The following is a 23,257-nucleotide window of genomic DNA, read 5'->3' as shown; positions in this document are numbered from 1 at the left end:
AGCTAATTTGGATAACTCTTCTTAAAGTTTAACATCCCATTCTTCCACTCAAACGTATGGGGGGAAGCCAGGTTGCAAGGTTTCTGTAAAGCAGCCAGGTGAGTTCTCCTGGTAGGCCGGAACCGGCCTTGGCGATGATGATGGTGATGATGATGATGGAGCTGCCATTTTCTAAGTGCTTTCGAAGTTTCAGTGTTTCAAACATTCTTTTGCCTAATCCTCATAACAGATTTGTAATCTGTTACCTTTATTTTATTTTAAAGATATATTTTATTCTTTATGTGAGAGAGAAGGCGTAAGTGGGAGGGGCAGAGGGAGAGGGCGAGAGAATCTCAAGCAGACTCCTCCCCACACGGAGCCCCACGTGAGGCTCCATCTCACGACCCTGAGATCATGACCTGAGCCAAAATCAAGAGTCAGATGTTCAACTGACTGAGCCGCGCAGATGCCCCTGTTACCTTTATTTTAGGGATGAAACTAAGATGTAGAGTGGTTAAATAAGTCATATCACTATTGTACTCAATGCAGAAGCTTGGATGTGGGCAGAGGGAGGATATGTCTTCCTTCTAAGAAGTTTTATAACTTCTCTTCCTCCGGTCCTAGTGCAATGGCCCACACAGGCCTGTCCTTCTTTGCAGGGTGGGGGGATATAGGAAATGGGACACTGCAGGGGCACTCTTGGCATCAACAGTCTAGATCTTATCTAGCATTGTTTTATGACCCACAGGACAACGGGGAAAGGGAAAGAAAAGCAAATGTGAGCCAGCAGAGGGCCTGTCTCTATGCCTGGGAACTCTAAAGGCCCTTTCTGAAGTGGAGGAAAGGCCCTTGTGATAGATAGCGGGCATCTCTACAGGCTTAGGGAGAAACCCTTGGGGTTGTCCTGATGAGCCAGTTATGCCCAATTCAATGAGGAAAGGCTATGAAGCTGAGAACAAAAAGCAGGTGAGGATGTAGGCCTTTTCCAAGTAGAAGTCTCTGTAGATTATAAAGTAGATCCCATGGCTAATTGAAGGGGCTGTTAATATGATTCAGAGATACCTGAGTGACCATCACTAGTTTGAGTGAAACTAGACAACAGTAGCCATGAGAGACCGGACACCAAGTTCACGCCTGAGTGTGCCACACACGGTGCTGTGCTCTACAGCTATGCATATGCTGCACGTTGCTGACCTTGCGGCCCCACATCAGACCCAGAGAAGTGGTTGTTGGCATATCGCAGAATTGTTAGTGTGCAGAATGCTCCAGTGTCATCAACTTGGAGGAGGACATTTCATCCTCCTGGGGTCCTCAGTCACAAGGATATTTTTGGCCCAACTATGGACTCCCTTTTGTGAGGATTTGGGGATCCGAAAACTTGTACCTCTGCGTGCCCTAGATGCTTCCATGTTCATCCTGACTGCAACACTACTGGATTGATCCAAATGATATTTGAGTCTGGTTTTTTCATCAGTCCCAGTGTGGTATTGACATTTGTTCACGTAGTCACCTTGCAGATTGGAGACAGAGGCGGGAGTAATGACGCTACTCCAGACCCAGTAGAGATGAAGGGGCCAAGAGGGTACCAGTGTTGGGCTGACGGACAGAGCATCTGCAGTTTGAGATAGCTGAGGACACGAAATGTGCAACAGGAAGAAACATGTGCACAGCGGTGGCCTTTATCCCTCTGGATCTGGCCCACTAACTTAAAATAGAGCAAAGCTTTTTTTTTTTTTTTTTTCCAAAGGAGTATACAACTAGGCAGACCTTGGCTATTGTTTGCCGCTCTGGTGAAAATCACTGAGCCAATAGAGGGAGCTAAAGCAGCACAAATGGGACTTGCAGACACAGACTCATTGCAAGGAAATTCCCAAATATTTGGAGAAGGGCTTAGAGTTACCCTATTCTATGGAATTTGGGGATGTCACAGAAAAGAGGCAAAAGATCAATAAAAATAATACTGCTAACAAGATTCTGTTGATAAGTGGCGATTACTTCAATATCTACATATTTAACTATAATGAGTGTTGTGAATGAGAAGCTTCTTAGCTATCATCCAGGCGACTAGGTACAAAAAAAGGTACCCTTTTTCCTGTTTTAATTGGCTGTGCTAAATGGGAATCTCTGGATTTGCCAAAGATGAGAGGTCTGATCAATTTTAAATAGTGCAGGCTTTCAATAAACAATAGGAAACAGAATGTTTAATTTAAAAAACAGCGAATGCACGGGCCTTAATAGACACTAACTTTACACATTTGCTCACTTTGGCCATGAAAACAGTAAGTGGGACCTATTAACTTACTGCAGGATGAGCCCCATAATTGTAGTAAAGAAAGTTCAGCAAGCTGGAGAAGAACAGGTTGCAATGATTGAACTTTATATTGCCTTCATGACGCCTTCTTTTCTACCCTAAGAGAGGGGACAAGAAGGAGCCATTTGCTTTTACATGGAACAGAATACAGTATACTTTTACTGTGCTGTCTTAGGACTATATTAATTCTATTTTTGCTAATAATTAAGTAAGAAGAAATCTGCCCAAGGTAACCACAATCTTTTTTTTTAGTAATAACTTTTTATTTTGAAACCATTTAAGATTAACCATTTTTTAAAAATTGGTGATAATTAAGAAGAACATTCTTATCTGTAGAAGGAGATAGAAAATATGACATCCGGGGCGCCTGGGTGGCACAGCGGTTAAGCGTCTGCCTTCGGCTCAGGGCGTGATCCTGGCGTTCTGGGATCGAGCCCCACATCAGGCTCCTCCGCTATGAGCCTGCTTCTTCCTCTCCGACTCCCCCTGCTTGTGTTTCCTCTCTCGCTGGCTGTCTCTATCTCTGTCGGATAAATAAATAAAAATCTTTAAAAAAAAAAAAAAAAGAAAATATGACATCCTCTTTTTGGCTGGTGACTATACCTACAGGCTCATACCATAAGGGTATGGTCTAAGCATATTCAATATATCCTTAACTAGAAAAATAAGCTGAGAACATTTCTAATTTTACCCTGAGATGGGAGCAAATGGGCTGACAGTTATTTGGATACTGAAGAAGTCATCTCATACCTGGGCGTATTTTGGGGATCTCTTTGCCAAATTTCACATTGGACTATTGCTTTTAAGTGAGGAGAAAAGCAGCAGATGCCACCCTTGAATCCATATGAGCTTTTGGATTTTATAATATTGATAGTCTCCATAACAGAGACCTATTGAGATCAGAGACTCGGACAGAAATCAAGAGGAGCATTAGACATCAGATTTAGAACTTGATGATTACCTCATGCAGCTGCATATCACACCCCTTTTGAAAGACCATTAAGGGTCTGCTATTGATCACTGTTTAAGATGGCATGTCCTACAGAAGGACATCAAAAATAATTCTAAGATTAGAAATTCAAAACTGTCTTGGATAACATTTGAAATATATATAGATGTTAGAGGGGAAGCTCAAAAAATATTACTGATTAGATAGAAATGGCATAGTAAGGAATATACCAGAGGATGTGAATTGACAGTAGTCCACTGGATCCATAAGTGGCAGCTGCAGCCTGGAGCCCCAGCTGTCCTCACCGTATTGTTAGGTATTATTAAGTATTAGGGGTTGGTGAGTACATGCGTACTTGAATTCAAAAGAACATAACTGTGGCCAAATTTAGTTGGCTGAGCTCTGCCCAATTAACTCAGAAGGGTTATGGAAGGCTGTGACCATCTACTCAGCCATCATCAAGACTCTGCTGCAAGGCAACTATAAGTCCTGTTCGATGGGATAAGTAGGAAGTACTCTGGTTGACTTTCCCACACCTCTCCACACAAGAACTCTCATATTACTATGTATTTTTATGCACTCTTAGCTAGTAGCAAAGACCTTCCATAAGCTCTTGGGCTAGAATTTGTTTTGTCTGGCACATTAACGTAGCATAAATCAAGGACAAGATTTACTCAAGTAAAGTACCATAACTGAAGGACAAGAAAAAGCCATGGGCTTTCAGATCTCAGGTATGGCTTGTTCATGTTGATGCCCATGCGTTCCATAGGCATGAGAAAGGTGGTGATGACTGGAACATTAAGAAAGATCTATCAGTGAGGGTTTTAAAGGTAGTAACTGGGGTCCACAAGATGAGTGGATCCCGAGACACCATGAACTATGAAACATTGGGCTCTACTGTGATGGATCCCTTTGACATCATCTAAAACTGTTTCTGTGTGCCGGGATTGCTCAGGTAGCCAACAAAAGACAAAGCCACTTTTGTTCAGAGGACAGAGCCCAGAGGGATGTGGGCCACTATGTACTGCTGGATTGACTATATTGAACCCTTACCTACAGCGCTAGGTAGTTTTAAATTATACCGCCTGGTACTGACACTTTTTTTCTGGTTTAAACTTCATCCACTCTCAGCATAATCTACAATTAATGGGCTGGAAATACAGACTTCCATTAATCCTGACTCTCAACTGACATATTAACAGAAAAGAAAACGCATTCTATAGAATGAGGAGGGCAGGAGTGGCTGAAAAATACGAGACCAAGGAGTCTTTTCATTTTCATATTCCTTCCACAGTAGCAGTGTGACTGAAAATGAGAATGGGCAATTGAAGCGATTCTTATACAAAAGTGATGCCAAGGACGGGACGGCTCACTGGCTTTCTGGACAAGGAGAAACTAAACACGCCACACTACAAAAGCAGGTCGTTGGCTGAACTGATTTCTAAAGCATGGAATAAAAAATGAGTAAGTGAGAAACTGTGAATGGATCCATATCATTCATACCGTTTTATATGCTTTTGGGGGGCAATCCATAACCAAGTCCTATTAATTTGGAAGGGCTTTTTGGCACCCTCACATTATATCACCAAGTACGGCTGTGTCCTTTCTGGCTACTAATACTGCTAAGACTACTATGGACAATATTAATAACAGTTAGTGCTTACTATCCGCCTGGCACTATTTTAAGCACATTAGTGTCTCTTTATGTTAATGTGGGATTAATTGACTCTGGCAAGTCACGGATTTCCAGAGAAAATTGGGTCCTTTTCTCAGAGGTGTTGGAGCAAATACCTTCACACAACTTTTGAAAGGGGGAGAGAGAGAGGAGGCAAAGGAGGAATAAGAACATTATTAGTAAAGTGTTAGAGTGTTTGCGTTACACAGTACAACAACTTCCACTCCAAGAGCTTAGGCCAGATAGAAAATGCATTGGCTCACATAACTAGAAAGGGAAATGGTATTGCTTGAAACAACTCAAATGAGAAAATAAATATCATCAAGATACTTACCTCACATTCTGTCCTTGCTTCTCCCTGAGTGACAGCTTCACTCTCCCCTACCACAAGTCAGTTTTCTCCTTGGGGCTAGAGCCTGGCCTCTGCGGCTTCCTTGGCTCATATCTTCCCAACGTCGCCATTCAAGAAGAAAAGGGTTTCCTGACTTCAGGTCCAGTTTCAAGAATCCCAGAGAAGGACTCTGACTGGTCCAGCTTGGCTCATGTGCCCACATCCTGATCCAAACCCCATGAGCAAGAGAAAGGAGTACAGGGATTGGCAGCTGCCATCAGGACCACCTACTCTCCACATAGAGGGGCCAGATACCTCCCTGTATTTCAATGGCAGAAGGAGAAACTGCAGGAGGCCCAGTGAGGCCAGAGTAGGAGAAAGGGCCTGCAAGCGTGAGATCAGCCAGAGCTGCTCCGCATAACTCCCAGGGCACATTTCATGGTATTCTGCGTGAATGAAGCCCCTCAGGCGTGCGAGGGAGCAGCTGTGGCACAGCTATGGCAGAAGTCAGGGGCCGGAGACAGTGAACACCACAATAACCAGAAAATTGTAGCTGGTCCCTAAGTGAGCCTAGGAGGTGGGGGAGTCTAAAAAGGCATGGAGGGACACTTGGCGGGGGTGGGGAGTTAGCATTTGGAGACCTAGTGGTCTTGCTGTGAAGACAGCAGATGGGGTCAACGTCTATTACCATTGGTAGCCCTGTCCTTATTTGCTGTCCTCCACTGGCTGGTATGGCCAGGGGAGCTGAAGTTTACACCTCTCTTCTTAGTCCTTGGGAATAGAAATCCTAACGTTGGTCAAGACGACCTAGCTTGAAAACGATGCTACTGACAGAGGGAAAAAAGAGGACTGAAGAGTCCAGTATGAGATTGACACTCTTCCCAACTACATCTAAGAACAGGGGGAGCGTAACCACACATAGCCTTTCACACTCGAAACAACTGGAAAAGCAATAGAGCAGATCATAAACTTCCCAAGGCAACCAGTGTTCTTATTATATTTTAAAATTATTATTATTATTATTTTAATGAGCGTCTTATTTTATCTTGTTTTAGGGGTATCATCAGATGATACCCCAAGGCCAAACAGTGCCAGTGGGCAGACACCGGTCCTGTGCCTGCCAAGCATTTTGGTGATTAATGTTCTTGGCCCAGAGAAAAAAAACATCCTCTCTCCAAATCCAGAATTTTTTTTTCTTTTGGCATCAAATTTTGGAAGCTATGCCTAAAATTCTGTGACCATTTTGTCTGTTCTAGCCTAATCATAGGATTCATAGTATAAGGTTTATTTTTACAACCAACGAGAAATAGTAGAGTTCATCAATTCTAATCTTTCCTTCCTTCCTTTCTTCTTTCTTTTCTTCTTTCTTTCTTGTAAGTTTACTAATATATTTAATTTATTTTAATTTTTAAAAAAGATTATTTATTTGAAAGAGAGAGTGCAGGGGGGAGGAGCAGAGAGAGAGAGAGAGAGTGTTACGCAGACTCCCTGCTGAGCGCAGAGCCTGACGCAGGGCTCAATCTTACAACCCTGAGATTATAACCCGAATGGACACCAAGAGTCGGACTTTAAACTAACTGCGCCACCCAGGCACCCTTAATTTTTTTAATTTTAAATTACATTTTATCTGATTATAAAAGTAACATATATTAAAATTTAAAAAGCTGGAAACAGAAAATTTAAAGTAATTCCTCACAATCTTCTATCCAATGATAAACACTGTGAACTGGTTTTTGTTTTCATTGTGCAATTTTAACTCACTCCCTCTTTTTGCTCTTTCCCCAAACCTCACCTCTTCTCCAAGGGACGGTGGCCCCTAAACTTTTGATTGGATGGAGGCATCTATCCACTAGGGGGGAGTCAGAAAGAACCATCCCAAAGGTCTTGGGAACCTGAAGACCTATTAGAATGTACCTCTCTCATTTTCAAGTAGGGAACCTGAGCTCCAGAGTCATTTGCCAAAAGCTAAAGGCTCTATTGGGGCTCCTCTAATATAGTAGATAATTGCTTCAATATTCACGTCACTCCTTTTCAAGTGCGAAGTCCAGGAAATGCACAGAATGTGTCATGTGATAGGATGCCAGAAAGGCCACTGATTTTCTCTGTGGAAGTTTATGTCTCATCGATGTGTGAAAACAAAGTGCCAAAAAGGAACATTTCTTAAATTAGACCAAAATGGGTAACAATCGTATATCAAGAAAAATACAACTGACTCTGTCTTCTCCTATATAATGAATAAGTGGTAGGCAAATCCAGTTTACTAAGTATCTACTGATGTTAATAATGTCCAGCTGAATTGAAATATGTATACAGATCTTTGAGGGAAGGAAACATTTTTATGATTCTAAACGGCCTTCAAGGTGTCATGTACTTTAGATGTCCAGTAGAGATGAACTCTCTATGTGGAAGTGATGGTAGATTTCACTTTTAAATGAAACAGTCAGCAAAAATCACTAAGCATATAGATGAGGAGGCAAAGTCCATACAAATGCCATGGAAATATTCTGTTACCAACTTTTAATTTACAATGTAGGTCATATACTGAGAATTTCTGTGAATTAGTATCGGAAGGTATTCTGAGCCCATCTTGTACAGTCTTTCCATAATCCACTGTCCATGTGCAAAGTTGACACATGGGTTGCTGTTTTGTCAAGGGCGGTGTTGGCTTTGTGCTGGGCCAGATGACCCTTGCCCACTCCCACTTCCATCAGAGGCATGGAGTGAAGGGCTAGACAGTTCACTGATGTAATCGGCTGCCCCCAAAGAGCCTCACCTGGCATTTGCCTTCTTATCAGGACGGGTTATCTCCCTGTCATTCGAAAGTGTCAACTGTGAACCAGTGGCATCAGCCCCAGGCTCATTGGATGGGCTTGAAAGCAATGAAGAATCATGTCTCACTCCAGAACTACTGAATCAAACCCTGCATTTTAACAAGGTCTCCGAGTGACTCATGAGAACATTAAAGTTTGAAGAATCACTGGGCTAATTGATGAGTAAGAGTTACAGTGCATCTGTTTGCTCTCCTCTCCGTGGCTCAAACGACCCAGGCGTACGCAAGCATGCAAACACACACATGATTCAGGTTTAAAATTATAGAGAAGACACAGTCCAAAATCATAGATTCATGGTATTCAATTGCTGGATGCAATGGCAGCCAGTAAAGGTTTTTAATAAACTCATCTTGTACAGTTTTAAGAGTTTTCAGGTATAGTTGGTATGTGGCAGGTGGTTATGGATCTATGTGTTTGCATTAGGTTGGGACAACGGTGCAGCATTACATTTCCCTGTTTGTTTTGTGGTCATGCCTTAATCGTCGTTAAGCCAAAGTTGTAAAGACAGTTGAAAATACCAGCGCATGGTGTTGTTTACATGAGGATGGTGTATTGGCACCACAGCTCAGACGTTCTTTGATTCAGGTAGTCTTTGGCTAGCACAGACTACTTAGGTTTTTCTAGAACCATATTTCTACTAATATAAGTTAAATCGCCTCCTGCTATACAAAGACAAAAGTTCTCGCCCAGTCACTCTGGTTGTATTTATCCAATGCTTAAAAAAATAGTCTATACAAGCTAGTTATAAAATAGGAAAAACGAAGGGTAAAATGTCATCCCAGATTGCCCTCAATAGCAGGCAATGCATTACAGCGTTGTCCCCTGAGGAAAAGTCTGAAGGGATGGCATATGCAGGTATGCGAGCAATATGTAGATTTATCTTATTTTTATTAATCATTGCTCATCACGGACACAATGGACAAGAGATCATCCACCTCACAATGTGTTTGTAATATTGATAAGAGCTCAAAAAATCAAATAGAAAGTTGTCCACACTGATAAAAATAATTTAAAAATTTAATGTAAACAAAATCATTTAAAAACATTCAAGCACATGACAAAAATTCTCTAAACAATTCATATCTCTATTTAGCTTGTTTTAATTTTTGTTCCAGGAATAAACTATATCCCCAAATCCATCAAAGTCTCCTTCTGCTTACACTGGGGTTCTCAGTCTTGGTGGCATATTAAAATCACCTGGGAGCTTTAAAAAATTATTACCTAAGCCCAGGCCAAACCCAAGAGATCATATTAGGATCTGTTTCTAGGGGTAGGACCTTGACATCAGTATTTTCACCCTCATTTGGACGTAGCGAGAGGTTTGGTTGGTCAACAGGTGTAATCTATTAACCAAGGGAGACAGATGTTCATTCAAGATAAAAGGACACCAGATGTTTACCAGGCATTCCATTCCAAGAGCCATTACCTTCCATCTGAAATACATTTGCTTCATCAGTTAGTTCGTGTCTCTTTCACCGAAGTCACCAGGAGGATTTAGTGTTTGCAAAATAGAGGGGCCCTCTTCTAAAAAGGGCTCTTCGGAAAACTTAAACCTGAGAGAAATGAATAGTTCCTTGTCCTCCGCGAGAACTCCCATTTGGCTCATTGAACTGCACAAAGGTTTTTTAAATAACCAGGTGATATCTTCAGCAGGTGCTCTGTAGCCATTAGTCTTCCCAAATGACCAGCCTGGTCCAGCCAGTTCTCCCATTTGCCCTTGAGCTCAGAGGCTTTGTTCCTAATCTGTCAGCACAGGAAATTGCTGGCAGGTATCTTCTTTCATGCGAGAGGCAGGGAAAACAAAGAGGTCAGAATGCTCCTGGGTTGGAGAATGTGTTCAGCTGGGACTGGAAAATTCTCCCCCAGACAAAATTGTTCCATCTCTGGTGAACCAGGCCACCCATGTTAAGGACCACAGACAGCATCCAATGTTCGGAATGTTTCTGTGCAAAAATGAAAATGAGCAATGATTTTAGTAAGATTAGTAAACAGCACATGCGATGTAGCTTCTAAAACACAGAATCGTTCGGATTTCTGTTCACTGACTTCAGTTTTCTCGGCTGCACATCAGACGACACTTCACAACGTCGCTTTTCTTGCTATTCCTGTTCGGACCTGTCTAAAACTAGACATTTAAAGTTGGGCGTTTATTCGGACCTGTCTAAAACTAGACATTTAAAGTTGGGTGTTTAGAATCATTAAATCACCATGAACTGAACTGTAGTGAAGAGTAAAGAAAGGTGAGGATTTGGCTAATCAAGGTCCTCTTTAATTCAGTAGACACCCGTTGCTACTCCAACGTGTACAAGGCGTGTATGTGAAATGAAGTGATTTCTCCTTCGGCCTTATCAGTTCCCTGTCGTACTCACAGGGCTGACGTCAAGCTGACGTTTTGTCCTCTTGGACTATCCAAAAACTTCACTTCCCTGATAAAAGATCTATGCATGACGTCTTCTGGACTTTTCCTTAGGGGACAACCCAAAATTTTCATTTCTCCGCCTTTCTTTGCTGAGAGAGGTGAACTCTGTATTGATCCTTGGTTCTTATTTTCTATTCTCCAGCTTCAAATATACAGAGACTCCCTGGCATTACCGCTATTTCAAAGAGGACATATTTTCAAATTTGTAAAATTTCCAAAGGAATATAATCTTCGGATGTTATTTAAAAATGTGATGGCTTAGCTTTCTGAGAACCTGTCATAATGTTCTTGCTACAGTCTTCACATGAAATATATCAGAGCAAAAACAAAATATTCCTTGACATCCTTCATTTCAGAAAAGAGCCCTTGATATAGTCCATAGCCGTTTATTCAGTCTTGTGGGAGATACCAAGTGTAAAACACAATGACTTCACAACCAGGAGTTTCTATTTTTATTAGGAGAGACAAAATATGAAGCACTTAAATTATATATATCTACATATTGTTATATAAAGTTTAAATATTTATAAAAGATATTAAGTAATATATAAAATATATACTATTAAATGTATAATATATAATGTTAATATATAGTCAGTTTAAAGGGTTGAGATGGCAACAAAAGTTTTAATAGGCTTTCCAGGACAAAGGGAGAATGGGAGAGAAGAAGAGAGGGAAAATCTTACACTGAGTTTGGGGTGAGTGTCCTCATGCATGGAAAAATTCACAGCAGAGCAGAAGCCTTCTTTAGCTTATCTGCTTTGAAGGGAAAGGATCTTTATAATAATGACAATGTTAATAATAATAATAATAGCCAATATTTATTGAGTGTCTGTGCCCCACCAAGGCTGATATAAAACAGTCCTTGGTTTACTGTTCACATGTGTGTTCACGTTACACACATATATACACAGACACACACACACACTCTCACACACACACACACACACACACACTTTTGAACATTTACTGTGGTGAGAAATGTGGGGGTGAGGAAGGAAGAGGGAGGGTAGGAGATAGTTACGCCAACGAACACGCAAATAAACAAAGCCATAATAGGCACTGGGTGTGGCCATGATTCCCTCTAGACTGGCAACATGTTCTCGATTTTTAGACAGAAATAGAACTCTGTGGGGGGACTTTTCATGGGTGCCTCAGAACCTGAAATACAATGGGATATGGTTTTCATCTCTGTGGTATTAACTTTGGTCAAAAGATGGCAGCAAAGCTCAACTAGTTCTTCAGCAGTCACTTCTCAACCACTAGGGTAGAAGGGAATGGCTATTCCCATCTAAGCGGTCACGGTCACGGGTAACTGGGAGAAAGACTGTCTTGGTAATTACACACGGACTTCATTTTCTGATCATGTACCACAATATGTATTAAATATTAAAAACATCACAAATTCAATACAAGCCAAGTTGCAATATTAAAATTACATTTATTCATTCGTTAATTTACAAATGTAAATATCCATTTAATTTCCCAAATGTTTGAGAACCTGGTGAGACCTGGCACTGTGCTGAGGGCTGATGATGCCTGTCAGCAAAAACACTCAGTCCTAGCTCTCCCTGGATACACACAGTGTGGGCAGAAATGAATTTATAATTATTCATAGGAATATGACTGCACAGGTTGAGAGTGGGGATTTTTGTCTATCTTATTCCGTGGTGGATCTCAAGTGCCTAGAACAGTGCCTGGCACAAAGTAGGTGGTCAGTAAAGGGTTGTTGAGAATGAAGGAGTGTAATTACAAATCTGAGATGCGTGTATCCAGAACATAATTCTATGTGAGTGTCTAGCCAAGGAATATCGCCTGGCTTTGAGGAAACGATACCAGAGACAAGGTCAGAGAGATAAGCAGGTGGTAACCAGGCGGAGGGGAGGGAGGAAGGAGTGGAATGGGGAGCACAGCTTAATGAAGGGAACTAACAGCCAGTGTGGCTGCAGCTTGGAGTGAGGGTGGTGCAGTGACTCAGGCCAGATCAAATGAGGGATGTGAAGAGCCTCTGGGGTAAAGAATAAGTAAAAGAAGACAAGGGGTAGACTTCAGGGGGACGGGTGGAGGTTGTGTATTGCAGGTCCAGATGAGAGATGACAGGAGCTTAGACTGGGGAGGTGCTGATGGAGAGGAGGGAAGCTGTCACGGCCGCCAGGTACCCAGCAGGCAAAACCAGTAGGGCTTGGTGTAGTGCACAGGCTCCAGAGGGTGAGGGAGAGAGGGGTCCAAGGACGACTTCCAGATTCCGGACTCACGCAGTGGGAGGTGTAGTAGATAGGAAGTCTTGCAGGAAATCCAGCTGGGGGGAGGAGAGAAGATCACGAGTTCTATCTGCGGTGGGTTGGCAATTTGAGACATCCTAGTAGAAATATTACATGCGTGTTTGGATATAAGGGTCAGACTGCTCAGAGAGGTCTGGGGTAGAAATGGATTTGGGAGTTTTGGCCTGTAGATGACATTTGAAGGGGAGGGCGTGGTTGAACCCATTTAGAGAGAGAGAGAGTAGGAAGAGAAATGGAGCCCAAGACTAGCCTGGAGGAGTTCCCACAGTTAGGGGCCAGGAGGAGAAGGATGAGACTGCACACAAGACAAAAGGAGTGGCCAGAGGAAACAGGAGGAAAACCAGAAAAGAGTGTTGTGGACAGAGCTCTCCAGAAGCAGGGAGATCCTCCCTGTGTCCTGAGAAAGACAAGTCAACACGTCCGTCCTCCACCACGGTCCTTCCCTTCAGTATGCTCATTCATTCATCCATCCATCCATTCATTCATCCATTACCCCTACGAAGGCTGACACAGATGTCCTTGGCTCCTGGTAGATCCAGACCCTAGGATATAGTCACTGTAGAACCATCAGAACCATATGTCAGGTCAGACAGGAGTAAGGAATAATGGCATGAGAGAAACTACAGTTAATTAGTAAAAGAAATTTATTTAGAGATACAATGGGAAATATGACTGGAATAAGTAAGAAGCAGGAAACCTGAGATCCCGTCCGAGTTACCCCACTGGCTGCTATGCCAGCTCCAGGATCTGTCTCACAGGCTTGATTTCAGGGTTAGTATCATTACGTTGCAGGGCAGAGGACAGCGTGTGGGTTGGTAGGTGGGGAAAGAGGAGGGAAAGGGAAAATAATACTCACTCTACAAACTTTGTGGGACTTGTATGCAGATCTTACGAAATCACGTGTCTAAATGTGCTCTGGAAAATACATATCATGAGATGTTTCTATATGGCATTAGGGTTTTTCATTAGTCTTATAAAATAAAACAATATAATTTCTAGATCTGGAATGTTTCCAGGCATTTATTCCTAAAAAGCTATGTGGATGCTTTTATTCCTTTCTAGCCTGCTGCCGGCACCGTATTCTCTTCTAACAAAAAGTAAATAAAAACCAAAACAAAACAAAGAAAACACCCCTAAAATCTATTACTGATGCAAGTAAAAAGATAAATATAGAATTTTAACAGGACAGATTCGGGACCGCCCAAGCTAATGGATTTCAGGCCAACGGTGAAAACAAAAGGATTACCGCTAAATCCTCAAATCTGCTTTAAAAGCTGAGGAGAAGGGAGAGGGCTCATCCAGCCATTACCTGGAAAGCCCTGACTCTGTGTGGTGGCTATCTGGTGACCTCTCTTCGGGAGGGCCATCTGGTGCCTGGCTTTTTAATCAGCCTCCTTCTGAGGGGCGGTTGTGGTGCCAGTGTTGGTGGGGCAAAGCCTTTCTTATTTCAAGCAAATTATCTTTAGAGCAACACAGCATCAGCCAAAATCATCACGGCCCTGGCGCAAGCACCTGGCTCCAGCCCCTTCTATAACAAACCCTTGTGTTTGAACTGCTCTGACGGGAGTCAAGCTTTCCTTTCCTAAATATGATGTTGACTTGAGAGGGTGGACATCTCATTCATTTCCTTCAGTCCTGCTTTAAAAGTCCTTTGAATCTAGAGGCTGATGTACCACAGACTCCAGGGCTTCTCGATGGAGGAGCCTTTTCTCAGGCCCTGTATTTTGTCTCACTTTAGTAATTTGGTATTATTTTTCTTAAAGAGCCAGCTCCCCAAAAAACCTGCCCTGCCCTTGCTCTGAACTAGCAAGAACATGCCAGACTTGCAAATTACCAAGACATTAATGGCGTAGGGTTTGATGACTTCAGTCCACTTTCCTGTCCCATTTCGCTCCAGACGTTTAAGGTATTTTTATAGAACCTGGGTTCTCAAATTCTCTAGGAGTCTGGCTTCATTCTCTCTTAAGTAAGAAAGATGAATTGAGCCCCCCCTTTCAAATTCAAATAAATGTAGGGAACCTACTGTGTGTCCCCCATTTCTAAAGTTTCTTGGGAGCTGGGTAGAGAGGAGAGGGGTGGCTTTTCTCTTTTCCCTGTTACCTCTCAGGCTGAGTTCCTCCTCCTGGCCATCTCATCTTCTATGGCTACTGTCCCCTCTTCTCACTACTTCTCATGTGTGAGCTCAGCCGCACTTCTTCAGTGCCAAAGCATGCCTTACATAAGGCCATTGCTGAAGGTAACAGATTTCTACCGAAAGGCTGAGGGGACTGAGGGCAATTCAAGAATAGCAGGAAAAAAATTGTAAATCAAATACTGGACACGATTTTTCTTCAAGACAATTCTCTTTATGGAAGGTTCTGCCTTTGCGGTATTAGCATCTGTTCTCTTGTGGAATCTGATCCCTCTTCCCCTAACTTTCCCTAAGTCCCTCAGGGGCCATACACTTCTTCCCTCTAGAGAAGCTACGAGAAAACTCTTGTACTTGATTACACAGACCAGTTTCTCTCTCTTCATTTTCATCTTCCCCTCAGGTTCAGGCCAGGGAGCTCTGCCGTTCACACCTAGAAGGCTACGCAGTGATGCACGTCTCCATGACCCTCCGAGAAGGAAGGAGTATTGATCATTCCCTGCCCCGCTTCAGATACAAAGTTCGTTTCCATTATATTTGAAGCTGAATTATTATTAACAGGCTCCAGTTTTTGAGAACATTCAACATAGCTCATACCTTTTTGGGTTTGCATTTGTAACTTTTAGCAAACCGGCCCTTCACATTCTGGATAAAGTAGTAATTAGGAAAGTAATTCTGGACAGAAGAAGTAATTCTTGTTTTCCCTCCCCATGCACACAACTGTCGTTTCCTCCGATAGTAAATTTAGAATGTTTCAACTCAATGCTTGGGCAAGTTGTTGGCAATTTTAAACCCACCCGGACTTTGGGCATCTTGAAAAATAAGCCACACGGGTGTTTTGTGGAAACTCGCTTTTTGGTCTCTGATGTTAACTGAGAGCTGTGGCCCCTAACCTGCATTATCAGTTAACCTTTGGTTACTTGCCTTCTTACTCTGTGAGAAGCAGACCATTGTCACTGTGTAATTTTCACAAGGTCAAAAACATGACCCTTATACGAATGAAATGAGCACACACTGAAGATTTTATTTCATTAATGAAGGACCAAAATTGGTTCAAAAGAATGTAGGAGAATTAGATTTGTATTTGTCGTCACTGAAAGGAACCACACTGGACTAAGTGACCGAATTAGACACACAATTGGTTTGTGTTATACAGGACAAGAAAACTGAGACCCGTGGGTTGTTATCTCTAATTACCAAGCAGAAATCATCTCTTTGTGGGCAAAATCCACTTGTATTGCTGTCACACAAGAATCACTTGCATTGCTTTTAGTTTACTACAAGTTAACATACACAAATTAAGAGTAAATAACAGGTCCAACAAAGGTGCACAGCACACCTCTGTAGAGAGTTAGGCGATCCTTAGGTGCGCCCATCGGACGTGCTCCAATGTGACAAAGAGAGGGTAGGCAGTCATCCTTTTTCCGATTTCCAAGTTTTGCATATATTTTGTCCTTAACATTAGAAAACAACTGTATTTCCCTCTCACCTTCTCTAGGTATATGTTATTTAAAAACTCTGCTCAACAACAATTTCGATGATAAAGCCGATTATTGTAGAGAACAGTACACCTCGCACGGTTCTGAGTTTTAAGCCCTCCCTAAACCGCCCCTCGCCCCAAATTCTCTCTTATTTAAAATACTCTATGAAAGGCTTAGGTGCCCTTACCTAATCCCCTAGAACAAGATATTTACCTATGTACAGAAAACTGAAGAGCACTGGCTGTGGCTCCTGCCACGTGACACCTCACAGGACCCGACACTGCGCTAAAGGGATCAGAATGAAGTTTTCATTCAAGATACAAAGACACGGTAGCTTATTTCCTCTCCATCAACTATCGCGTATTAAACTCAAGTTAGAAAATCTTAAGAAGAATTGAAACAACAGATTCTTCTAGGTTATGGCATGATTTTAAATGCGTCACCGGGAGAAAAGTATAGAATGTATCTATCTTCCGAACGCTTAACTTTGGGCGGTCCGTGGCTCACCAGAGAGCGATGCACGGTGCTGGGACGGGGAGTGACTTCTGGAGTTGCTCGTGGGAGTTGTGCTCCTCGTGGTGACCGCCTGGTTCTTCCCAGCCCACCTCCGGGGACACCACCTGAGGCTACGGGAGGGGAGCTCCCAGAAGTGCCTACTTGTTAGCGCTGCAGGAAGGAGCCTATTCGGAGCTAAAGTAACACAGGCAACAGTTAGCTGGGCTTTGGAAACATTTATGTAACCAATAGCTTAAATGTCCATCTGCCACATCCCAGCCTCTGTGCCGGAGTTCCAAATTCCAGCTCTAATCCCACAGAATTCCCACCGCTCTCCTTTGGCTGAACTACCGCGAAAATTCTTTTTGCAGCTGTTGGGGAGGCTGGTTGCAATCAGGTCAGAGTAGCAGTGACCACACTGAGCTACTGCCCATCCAAAACTTAGTATCTATAGTCGCTGAGGGTCAGTAGAATGAGAACAATTTGAAATCTACTGATAATCCCTAAACGTAAATGTGGATTAGGCTGTAATAAACCCCATGTTGCCAGAGGACCATGCATTGGGCCAATAATCAGCAGTAATTATAAAGTTAAATTTATCCTCCCTTTATTTCCCTTGCTTATTCCTGTTGAGAAACAATATGGAAAAATTGGCCAAAGGGTGATGAAGAAATCAGTATCTCTGAGTTTCACAAAACCCACATGTCTATTTATGTAATTTGGACTACACTGGCATCATACAGGAAACACCGCTTTTTTTTTACATTTTTAAAAATTAGAGCAAAATATACATTACGTAAAAGTTACCATCTTAACCATTTTTAGGTGTAGAATTCAGTGGCATTAGGTGCATTCCCCATGATGTTCAGTGATCACCACTGTCCATTTCTAGAACTTTTTCATCATCCCGAGCAGAGGCTGTACCCATTAAACAGTAACTCCTCATTGCTCGTCCTCTAGCCCCGGCAACCACCATCCTCCTTTCTGTCTCCATGAAGGTACTGTTCTAGGGCCCTCATATAAATGGAATAACACAATATTTGTCCTTTTGTATCTGGACTGTTTCACTTAGCATAATGTTTTCAAGGTCCAACACTGTTTTGTTTTTAAACAAAGTTACTTTCAATACTTCCCTAGTCTCTTACAGAGAGAATGACTTAGTAGTATCTTGTAATATGATTTAATATGTCTCAAACTCAAAATCCCCGGTTTTGCCTTATAAAACAGCTGGCAGTTGGGCTCTGATGACTTTTTTTTTTTTTCTAAGCTGGGTATTGGCTCTGTAAAATATCAACGGGGAAAAGGGCACAGGAGAAATCTTCCCGAAGTGATTAATCTTGGCTGCAAGTTTGACTTAAAATTCAGTCATGAAATGAAATCTGCTCCTTGTACCTAGCCTGAAAAAAAATCAGCCACAGTGTGTTCTGTTCATTGCTCTTTCTTGTGAGCCACAGAGAGATGGGACCCTGACGGACGCCAGTTGTTAGATGATAATGGCATGCGGTCGGTGTCCAGCAGCCCCTGCAGAAATACTCGTAAACACGAGAAAAATACGCCCAGGTGGTCTTCTTCATTTTTCAAACTAAAAAAGCCAGTTGTCTCTGCACTCGGTGCCTAGAATGCTGCCTTCTCTAGACAGAGGCTCAAGCATGGACCTCCAGGCCCAGAGAACCGGGGTGCGTGTTAACCAGCCAATCAGAGCCCCTTTCATCCCAGCTCCCTCCCTGCTCATCGCAAAGGGCCATCAATACCGGATCGGGAGGGGGGAAGGAATGAACAGAGAAAACAACGTAATGGGAAAATAAGATCAACTGTGATCGTGACGTAACCGCCAACCTAGCTTCCTCCCAGCTGTACTCCAGTTATAATCAGTAGCTCCCAGGTGTGCAGCGAAACAACTGTCGCAAAAAAGTAAATTCTTCTCTAGGATAAGCTGCTCGTGAGCAGTTCCAGTTGGATCCAAACGCGTGCCATCAAATGAAAGCCTCAAATTATGTGAAGCTTAAAGCACAAACACACGCGAATACACATGCAAGACCAAAATGAGATACAGTGAAGAGAATAAATTAGCACCAGCTGCAGCCCAATTAAGCAAAGGCTTCCACAAGGGAAAGCTTACTTATAATTTACCTAAACAAACCCTCTTCCTTTTTGTTGCAATTTGCTGCTTATTAATTTTTCTTATTAAAATGACTGCAAAGAGCAACCAAGAGCATCGTTATCACATCAGGAAAAAAAAAAAAAAACGTTTCTTCCAACCAAGAGAACACTTTGGAGGGGTATTTTTAGCCAAACATGTATGTTTGTAACATTTAAAAAATATTTAAAATTTAAAAAACTCAAAGTTGCACAGGCACATAGTTAAGAAAGCCAAAGTTTATGATAAAAATAGTAATTTCCAGCTCCATCCTGTCTTGCCTCCTCAGAGAACACAGCTTTCAAATGTTTCTGCTGTTTCTTCTGGTATTTGTCTCTGTATTTCTAATAATATGCTTCCATTGTGATTTCTGGATTTCTGAATTTTTTAATTTTATCTGTTGACTTTCTATATGATGAAGATTTTGCTGCCTTTCATTATGAGTCCTACCACTTCTAACCTCCCTTCCATCCCCCCAACTCCCAATATAATTCTATTGAGGGAGGGGGGAGAAGAGGGTAAAGTAAGTCTGAGGTCTTATTCTATGGCATATTGTGAAATGCATCTGGACAAGCAAAGAAGAAAATAAAATAACAGCAACCTCTTACCCAGTGCTTGCTTTGCACCGGCAGGATTCCAGGCACCGTATGTATATTAATTCACTGAACCCTCACAGCAATCCTACAGAGTAGGTACCAGGATTATCCCCATTTTAAAGATGAGAAAACTAAAGCACAGTTTAAGTAACTAGGAGAAGCTACCTCGTCCACAGTCTCTAGACTAGATCCAAGATCACAGATGTGACAGCTCTTTGAAAAACTGGAAGCAGAGGAGATCATGGTAATGCTGACGATGCCTGGCCGCTACTGGACACACACGTAAAGCCAGGAGCCAGAGCAAGAAGGACACACGAAAGCTCACCCAGGCTTTGTGGAGGAATGATGTGTGCGCGGTTTAGAGGGGTCACTCTTTAAGTAAAAGAGTATGAATTTTGGTACCAAAATGAATATTTATTTAGAGTAAAAAATGAAATCAAAATGAATTAAAAATCTAAGATAGTGATAAATACCACAAACATTACAACATGCAGAAAAACAACACCATGTGTTCATTAACAGCCTGACGTGCCTCCCTAGTCCTTTCCCCCCTTATTTTAGCTGCATGCTCTTTGATTGCCTTTTCATATATCAACAATGTTGTAATATCACTTGCTAAAGAGAGCCCAGAGCGAATTCATTCTTTCCTCTACCATGACTGATTAAAAATGTGTTTTTAATATTAATAGTGTAGCACTTTTAGTTTTACAACTTGTTGGAAATATCATGTGAATCTTAGGATGTTGTCCAATTTGAGAAAAATCTCTAGTATATAGATTTTTTCATCATGGGCTGATAATTTCAGGGCATTTCCAGGGTCGTTGTGTTTTGACAGTCTTACCTATGCTTTGAATTGATGACATTCATAAGCCAATGACTAGAAAGGGACCCAGAGTGCAGAGCCCTCCAACTTGCTGCCTCTGAGGGTGTAGACCCCCAAAGCCATGAGCCGCTGCCCCCTACCGCCCAGGCTGCTTTGGCTGTCACCTCTTCGATGTTGCCACTCAGCTCCAGGCAGCAGAGTCTGTTGTTTTTCCAGGAGGTAGGAGGACCAGACTGCCCCCAAGAGCCGTTTAGATTTCATCTCCTAGGCTGAAGACAGAAGGGCATTGACACAATGGCCCTGTGATCCAAGGCCAGCGCTGGCAGCTGGGGCAGCCGCAGAGGGGCAGGAGGCTCAGGCAGCCAGCAGTTAAAGCCGTGACTTATCCCAGGAGGGAGGCCAGGGCTTGATGGGCAAAGACTGAGCCAAATACACTAATGCGTGGGCTAGCTAGACTCTGCATGAGTGGAAAGGTAAGTATGCATTTCATCCTTCAAATCAAACACCTGCGACATCCCACCAAAATAAAGTCATAAATCTTCATTTGAACAACTTTCATTATAAAGCCATGGGAAGAGTGTAAGTCAGGTAGCTAATTGGGCTAGCAGATAGGAGATGGGGGTTTTGCTGCCTGTTCTCACCTGCAGTGAACAACCTTTTCACACACACATCCTCCCCGCCCCCCCTACAGTTCCTTACCCTAAATGGGAAAGCTGGAATGGATCTCCAGCTTGGCCCCTTTCAGGACCCTGGACTAGCCACACAAGAGTGGGAATTGGAATCCCTACCCCTCATTTCCCAAACCAAACCAAACAGACAATTAGCTGCGTGGGAACCCAGTTCTGGCCACATTTACTAGGTTCATCTCAGAGCGGCGGGGGTCATGCGCCAGCCTGGGAATGTAAATGGAAATCCAAAAGAGGGCACCCTAAACCATTCTATAAGAACAGAATAATTTCTTTTTTTTTTTTTTAATAATGATTTTTTATTATATTATGTTAGTCACCATACAGTACATCCCCGGTTTCCGATGTAAGGCTCGATGATTCATTAGTTGTGTATAACACCCAGTGCACCATGCAATATGTGCCCTCCTTACTACCCATCACCGGTCTATCCCATTCCCCCACCCCCCTCCCCTCTGTAGCCCTCAGTTTGTTTCTCATAGTCCATAGTCTCTCATGTTTCATTCCCCCTTCTGATTACCCCCCCTTTCTTTATCCCTTTCTTCCCCTACTGATCATTCTAGTAAGAACAGAATAATTTCTACCATCATCCCAGAGTTTTAGAAGCTGTACGAATTCATGAAAACTTGGTGCCAGAAGAGTTAAATAGAAAAGGGGGGTATGCCAAAGATACAGACGTAGTGAAGAGAAGGGCCATATGCACCCCAATGTTCATAGCAGCAATGTCCACAATAGTTAAATCGTGGAAGGAGCCGAGATGCCCCTCAACAGATGACTGGATTAAGAAGCTGTGGTCCATATATACAATGGAATATTACTCAGCAATCAGAAAGAATGAGTTCTCAACATTTGCTACAACATGGACAGCACTGGAGGAGATAATGCTAAGTGAAATAAGTCAAGCAGAGAAAGACAACTATCATATGATTTCTCTCATCTATGGAACATAAGAACTAGAATGATCAGTAGGGGAAGAAAGGGATAAAGAAAGGGGGGGTAATCAGAAGGGGGAATGAAACATGAGAGACTATGGACTCTGAGAAACAAACTGAGGGCTTCAGAGGGGAGGGGGGTGGGGGATTGGGATAGACCGGTGATGGGTAGTAAGGAGGGCACGTATTGCATGGTGCACTGGGTGTTATACACAACTAATGAAGCATCGAGCCTTACATCGAAAACCGGGGATGTACTGTATGGTGACTAACATAATATAATAAAAAATCATTATTAATAAAAAAAAAAAGAAAAAAAAAAGAAAAGGGGGGTATGAATGAGTCTACAAGCACCTTTTTCTAGCTGAAGGCTTGCAAAGTGCATCCCCAGTGATGGAGATAAAAAGGAGTATCATTTCCCAAATACAGCATCCAAATGCTTTGCACCTCCTCCTCCTTTTCCTCCTCCCCCACCCTCCTCCTTTTTCTTCTCATTAATGTATAACAAAGAGAGGTTTGTCGCCTTCTAATTTGTGTTCATGTAAGCATCTTAAAAAAGACTTGTGGGCTTTTCTAGTTAAAATCTTAGGAAATAAGCTATTGGCTACTCCTTCTCCAATCCATGGGAAAAATATGTTTTAATCATGTGCAGTGTCATTGCATCCCATAAATAGTAAAAAACCCAAAACCCAAAAACAAAAAAAACCTTTCCCCATATTCAGTCGCTGGTGTGCAAATCTGTTTAGAGGAACACCCTGCTTTTCAAGAATAACGTCATCAGATCTCTGGTGTCAATTGTTTTTAAGAATGAGTGTCAGCACTTTTTTTCTGATCAATATTTTTTTTCTTATTTTAAGAATCATTGTTGTTATCTCTGATAATAAAAGTAACACATGGCTGTAATAAAAGTTACAAAGTGCATGTCATAAAACAGTAAAAGTCCCTATAACCTCAGAGATAAACACTGCTTGGTTTATATTCATCCAGATATTTTTTCAGTGCATGCTATTATAGACCTTTATAGTACATATAAATTGAAATGAGAACATACATAATGCTGTTTTTACTTTGCCTTTTTTCTTTTTTTTAAAGATTTTATTTATTTATTTGACAGAGAGAGACGGCCAGCGAGAGAGGGAACACAAGCAGGGGGAGTGGGAGAGGAAGACGCAGGCTCTTAGTGGAGGAGCCTGATGTGGGGC

The 23,257-nt window shown here is 42.3% G+C and overlaps 1 long non-coding RNA gene across 2 annotated transcripts in view; it reads left to right on the top strand.

Moving 5' to 3' along the window:
- Positions 1 to 23,257, top strand: part of LOC123000159 (uncharacterized) — a 112,817-nt gene that overhangs the window by 86,500 nt on the left and 3,060 nt on the right. The window contains exon 3 of one of the 2 annotated variants that reach the window (XR_006407935.2): positions 4,534 to 4,703. This is a non-coding gene — a long non-coding RNA (uncharacterized LOC123000159). The remainder of the gene's footprint in view (positions 1 to 4,533; positions 4,704 to 23,257) is intronic. The other variant, XR_008961367.1, reaches the window with a different exon arrangement.

The sequence above is a fragment of the Ursus arctos genome, unplaced genomic scaffold (genome assembly GCF_023065955.2).
Source record: "Ursus arctos isolate Adak ecotype North America unplaced genomic scaffold, UrsArc2.0 scaffold_25, whole genome shotgun sequence".
Taxonomy (NCBI): domain Eukaryota; kingdom Metazoa; phylum Chordata; class Mammalia; order Carnivora; family Ursidae; genus Ursus; species Ursus arctos.
Note: the sequence above shows the minus strand (reverse complement) of the source record. Positions and strands in the feature narration are given on the sequence as shown.